This window comes from Pipistrellus hanaki (assembly GCF_964339955.1).
Source record: "Pipistrellus hanaki genome assembly, chromosome: 10".
In the NCBI taxonomy this organism is placed as follows: Eukaryota; Metazoa; Chordata; class Mammalia; order Chiroptera; family Vespertilionidae; genus Pipistrellus; species Pipistrellus hanaki.
Genome location: NC_140512.1, coordinates 16,984,638 through 16,990,637, shown reverse-complemented (window position 1 = coordinate 16,990,637; position 6,000 = coordinate 16,984,638). Strand labels below are relative to the sequence as shown.

General features: G+C 43.5%; 1 protein-coding gene across 5 annotated transcripts in view; it reads left to right on the top strand.

The window, feature by feature from the left end:
- The first annotated feature begins 294 nt into the window (after positions 1-294).
- Positions 295-6,000, top strand: part of KMT2E (lysine methyltransferase 2E (inactive)) — an 87,052-nt gene continuing 81,346 nt past the window's right edge. For 2 of the 5 annotated variants that reach the window (XM_084897800.1, XM_084897798.1), the window contains exon 1: positions 295-738. The gene's annotated coding sequence lies outside the window, so the exon portion shown is untranslated. The remainder of the gene's footprint in view (positions 739-6,000) is intronic. The other 3 variants (XM_084897802.1, XM_084897801.1, XM_084897799.1) reach the window with 2 other exon arrangements.

The window sequence follows — 6,000 nt, the reverse complement described above, 5'->3', positions numbered from 1 at the left end:
CCCCGAGATCCAGACTTGAGGGCTCCTCGCGGGGGGGGAGGGAAAAGGGGTAAAGGAACCAGTCCCACCAAATACCGAATCTTCTTCCCCAAACCTCCGGTGAACTGTCGAATGCATCTTTTTTGTGTGTGGGGGGGGGAAAGACGGAGATTCTGTTCCCCTCCAGGCCTCCAGGCGCCCGTTTTGGAGCCTCTGAAGAGGCAGGCAGCGGAGGGTGGCAGCCCACAAGCAAGATGGCGGCGGGCAGCCTCGTCCCCTCCCCCCCCCCCCCCCCCCCCGCTCTGCCCCTGCGGAGCGGGGCGGGCAAGCCCCGTGCACTGGACGCCGCGGACGCCGCCGCCGCCGCCGCCGCTGCCGCCGCCGCCGCCGCCGTCGCCGCCGCGGTCCGCCATTTTCGCCAACAAGAGGCAGTGACACTGAGCGAGCGCAGGGGGCCCAGTCGGAAACCGTGCCTGAGTTCGGGAGCGGCCACAGAGGGGCCACCACAGACACGCCGAGCAGCCTCGCCGCCGCCGCCGCCGCCGCCGCGTCCCCGCTGACGGACCCGGTGCCCCCTCCCCTGCTCCTCGGCTGCCGGAGAGGCTGCGCGCTGCTGTCTGGGGAGGGGGTGTGCGGAGCCGGGTCCCGCGTCCGCAGTGGCTGCTGTCGGGGGGTCGCCTGACCGTGAAGGTGCGGAGAGACTCCTCCGGGGGTCGGACGGATAACGGGGTCCGGGCGTCTGGTGTGTGAGCATCACAGGTCAGTGCCTGTCGTCTGTCTGGGAGTTCACGGGGGCTTTGCCGGGTGGAGGGACGCGTGTTTCCAGGGGGACGGGACGGGGGTCCTCTCCTCTTCATCCTCTGGGGGGGGTGGGGGGCGGGGGGAGCAGACGTTGGCTCTCTGGTTATCCTGGTTGGGGCCAGACAGTTGCTTTTTTGGAATAGACTTTCTCCTTTTCTCCTCCCTGTCCCCAGGAAGGGGAGCATTATGGCGGGTTTTAGGGCTGAGGAAGGGGGAACTGGCAGTTAACCCCCCGGAGAGCGGGAGTTAGGGGAGGGGTGCCCTCCTCCTGGGCAGGTTAGAGCCGCCTGGGTGGGTGGGGGCTTGTGGCTGTTGGAAGGGTTTGGTCGAGGTGGTCCCGGGAGCTGCCAGCCCTGCCTTCCCTCCTCCGCTGCATCTTGTTCAGGTGCCGACGATCCTAGGCCTCGTTTTCTCCCGGCTCTCCACCCCCGGCAGCCTCCGCGGTAATGTTATCGTCCCTAGCCGAGCGGGTAAGCGGGCGGCCCGGGTCTCTCCCTCCCTTTGTGGGGGAAGGAGGCAGCTTCCCATCCTCCCCGGGGGAAGGTAAACCCGCCCCCGGGGTGGTCACCCCGGTCCCCAAGCCTTCTGCCGCCTCCCCCCGCTTCTCTGGCATTATCGCTGCCCTTTACTGCACCGGAGGCTCAGGACCCACAATATGGCCCATTTCAGAAAAGCTTATTTTGACCGAGGGATTGGCACCCACACTGGCAGCAGACACAGAAGAGAAACAAACGGTTCACTGTGCTGACCGGGGGAGGAGGGAGAGAAACAACAGTCCGAGTGCTCTCTTCCCCTGGCCTTAGTTCCGCGGAGGGCCGTTCTTGCTACACTGCCTTCAGAACGATACAATTTAAATTCAGAGGGAAAGCGCTTAGAGTTGGCGTTAGAGTGAACCCCGTTTTTCCTGTTTGCCCTCCTTTTTGGAGACGTGAATAAATGTAAGGTATTTGGAGTACTGGAAACCTTGGGGGCAGAATTAAGTGAGGTGCATTCAGCTCTAGGCTGGAGACATCAACACCTAATTGGAACACAGTCCGTTTTTCCCTTTAATTCCCGAGATGGGAAGTAAAAAGTGAAATTTCCCTCTTTTGTCCTTTACAGATTCTAAAAATGGCGGCCCCAGGCTGATGTTGTGGTAATCTAATCAGCTCGGGTCCTCCACACCCCATGCAGTGCGTTTGTCTGCAGCATATTACTGGCTTATTATGTTTACATGGAAAGACTGGGCTTTTTTTCTTCCTTAAACTGTTAACAAAAATATGTAGACTTTACTGCAGATTACAATGCTGTGTTTTAGTTGATTGATTTTATTGGTTTTTCCTGAGAGGCAAATAAAGTGACAGACACCACTTTGGGGGGAAAAATAACACTCAGGTAGTAGCCTTAGAAATTTCACTAGTGAAGCTAGGTACGCTTTTACACATTAAAAAAAAAAAAAATCTTTCGGTACAAATAATAGTTTTTGCTCGGTTTAATCCAAGCATCTTTCAGCCAGTATGCTAAATTAAAATGTTTAATAAGTGTATAAGTGCAATCTGGTTTGTGTGACTAGATGTTTTAATCTAGATAGAGTGAATTGTTTCCAAGTCTTTACCAATTTTGTGAATTTTGGCTTTTGTACTCTCATTAATTTTTAGGGAGCTGTACAAACAAGCCCAAACCTGTTACTTCACAGGGTGTGGAGATGCTTTTCTCACTATTAAATTTTGCATCCATTTCCCCCATATATTTAAGAATTTTCTAAGTTAATTATGTATTTTATTTAACAAAGTGAAGTTCCATGCTTTGCTGCCTTTTAATATTGTCTTATGGCACACTATCATAATTATGTAGGTAAAAAAGTATGGTTTTAGTTCATGATCCCCCTGCCCCCAATGTGCCCATTTATCTACAATAGGATGTGAAATTTAGTCACTCCTAATAGGCTTTAAATGGAAACCACACCATAACAGGGTCCTGAATCCACTTTGCGCTAATTTCAGAATCTTATAGATAGATGCAGAAAATGAAGTGGTGTAATTTAGTTGTATTTTTTAAATGATGTAGATGAATGATGATTTCATCTCTATAGTGGGAGGTCGATTTTTTTGGCCTGAATTAAGCAGTGAGATATGAGTGGGCAATTAATGGCATTTAATGACCATTCTGATTGAGAAGCAACTAAAAGATGAGTGCCTTTTAATCCAGCAGTACTTTAAAGGTTGGACAATATATACACTTTTATGATTCTCTTATTATTCTATTGTAAATTTTGCTCTAAATATATATAACGGAATAAGAGAAAGTTAATATTTGAATTAGATTGATAAGTTTCTATTCCTAAAAATAATAGTAAAAATAACTGACACAGAGTTTCGTCAGGGAAGACAATATTACTTAGAGTCTCTGAAATATTTTATTGTACTTTAAAGTGAAATGTTGATGGATAGTGGGAGAGTTTGTGGAGGGGTTTGTAATATGCTGAGTGATCATATAAGTACAGATCCTTAACTCCTGTGTAAAGATTGTGCATTTGTTTGAAAGATTAAGTAATTAATAATGGTGGCTAAGTTGGTACTTTTACTATCTAGTGTAGGAAATCAGTATACTCTTAGGGAGATTTGGTTTATGTAGCCATAGGAGGAAACATTGTCTATACCCAGGTTTTTCTTGATAGTGACCTTGGTCAGGTCTAAATACATAAAGCATGTGGACTTAATTTAGCTTCAAACAAACAATATCAAGTTAGGAATTACTATAAAGAAAGCTGCCTTCACTCGAATAGTTTCTTCGTACTGGCCTGCTTCATTGCTTTGGGTTTTGTTTGTTTGCTTCTTTTTGTTTTGGTTCCTGTAAAACCAGACTGGCTTTTTTTTTTTTTTTTTTTTTTTTTTTTTTTTAAGTATATTACACTTTATTTTAAGTGGTTACTTTATTAATGTTTGTTTTTTATTACTGTACATCCCAGTTGACTAAGTTTTAAGTTGGGATTGTCGAGGCAAATTTTTAAAATGTTGGGCATAATTTTTGTTTCCAGAGTTTTGAAACACTTGGTCCCTTGGGGAAAACTAGTCAAATGGTCTTTGTTCTTAGGATAGCTGAGTTTGAGGGATTAGTTGTTTATCTGTTTAGCTGGGTTTATAGAAAATCATAACGTAATTGGAGAGCAAATTTTATTTTTAGTGACTACATTTTGATCATACTTCCCTTTTGTAGTCAGTGTGAATTATAGGATCCCTTTGATCTGAATTTAAGTTTAGAACCTTTTTATGGGGCTTCTTCATTTCCCTTCAGCTCTTTAGGTCTCTGACAACTCTCTTACATTTTTGGCTTGTCTGTCTTCCTCACAGCTTCCAGCCAGCGAATTCTTATCATATATACCACAGTAAATTCTAAGACTTCTTGGATCTAAAAATGAAGAAGTAAGGGGAAAAGTCAATAAGTTAGGAAAAATTATTTCCCTTAATCCACGCCTTAGTGGTCTTAGCAAAATAACTTCTTAAATTGGTATTTTATTTCTAAGAATAAAATAGCTATTTTCATGCATCAGACCTTTAAACTTATGGTTTTATTTTAAAAAGTATACTATATAAATCCTAACAACCAAGCTTTTCTGAAAGTTACCACGGGGTTTTTAAAATATATTTTATTGATTTTGTACAGAGAGGAAGGGAGAGAGATAGAGAGCTAGAAACATCGATGAGAGAGAGTCATCGATCAGCTGCCTCTTGCACATCCCCTATTGGGGATATGCCCACAACCAAGGTACATGCCCTTGACCAGAATCGAACCCTTCAGTCCCCAAGCCGATGCTCTATCCATTGAGCCAAACCGGTTTCGGCACCACGGGGTTTTTAATGGGTACTACCATTGTGTGTTTAAGATGTTGTATAAAACCAATTGGACTTTGAAGAGCTATTGAAAACTTAAGAAATATTAGAATGGAATTTTCTTAGAAGATGCTACATTTTTAAAAAAAATTTAATAGTGTATAATAGCTTTTATCATCAAAGGATTAATTCTTAGCAGATGGTAGGCACCAATTATTTGTTGAATTTATAGCTTTTGTTTAAGTGAACACATTTACATCTCAAATAATCATAGTGATCAGGTGACTGTTTCATGTCATATGTTAGAATAAGTGTTAAATACTTGCATCCAGTGAGACTTACTTTTTAATGTTGAGTACAGAATTACTTTTACTTTATCATAAAATTATTTTTGTGTTTTGACTGGCAAAATATAAAGAAAGTACTAGTGGCTCGGTGCATGAAATTTGTGCATGGGGTGGGAGGGTGTCCCTCAGCCTCTCCAATCTGGGAGCCCTTGGGGGATGTCCGACTGTGGGTTTAGGCCTGTTCACCTCCAACTGCCCTCCCCCCCACCGCCTGATCACCCCCAGTTGCCCACCACTGCTGGCCTGCTCACCCCCAACATCCCCCCCCCCCCAGCCTGCTCTCCCCTAACTGCCCTCCCCTCCTGGCCTGATTGCCCCTAATCTCCTCTGCCTTAGCCCGCCACCATAGCTTTGTCCAGAAGGACATCCGTAGGTCTCCTGGAAGGTTTCCTGGTCTAATTAGCATATTACCCTTTTATTAGTATAGATACTATTTGAGATGTTTCTGTATAAAAGTTAGCTAGTTTTTAGGCTGGGTTGATTTTGGAATGGCTGTCTTTTTTTTACTGTCTCTTTTCCAATGTCACATGTTGAAAGGAGTTTCATGTGTTTTTTTTAGTAGTGAAAGATAATTTGTATTATCTAAATATTTATTTAATATGAAAGAAGTAATATTTGTGGATGAAAATTGTTTTTAAGTGCATTAAATTTGAAGTAGACAGTATTTAACTAAAATTTTTGCTATTGCAATCAAACAATTCGTATTTTATAAAGAGGTAGGACTTAACCAAAAGAAATTTTTTTGTTATTGCGAACCTTTTTGCTAAGTGCTACATTTATAATTCAAATGTTGACTCAGGCTAATGTAATTAGATTTATTTGTGTCTTTAAGAAAGAAAAGTTTTTATTAATCCTTGGTAACATATGCTTTCAAGAGAACAGTAATCCTATGTTTTACTTAATATGAAATCAGTTTTTTCCTCATGGACAGCTCATAAATCAAATGTTATTTTTAGAAGGTTTAGGAAAGCATTTTTGTATTTTAGGTGAATTTTACAGCTTTATCAAAAATCTGATTTGGTTATTTACCTAAACTGTCTGTGATGTTGGTCATTTTGAATGTA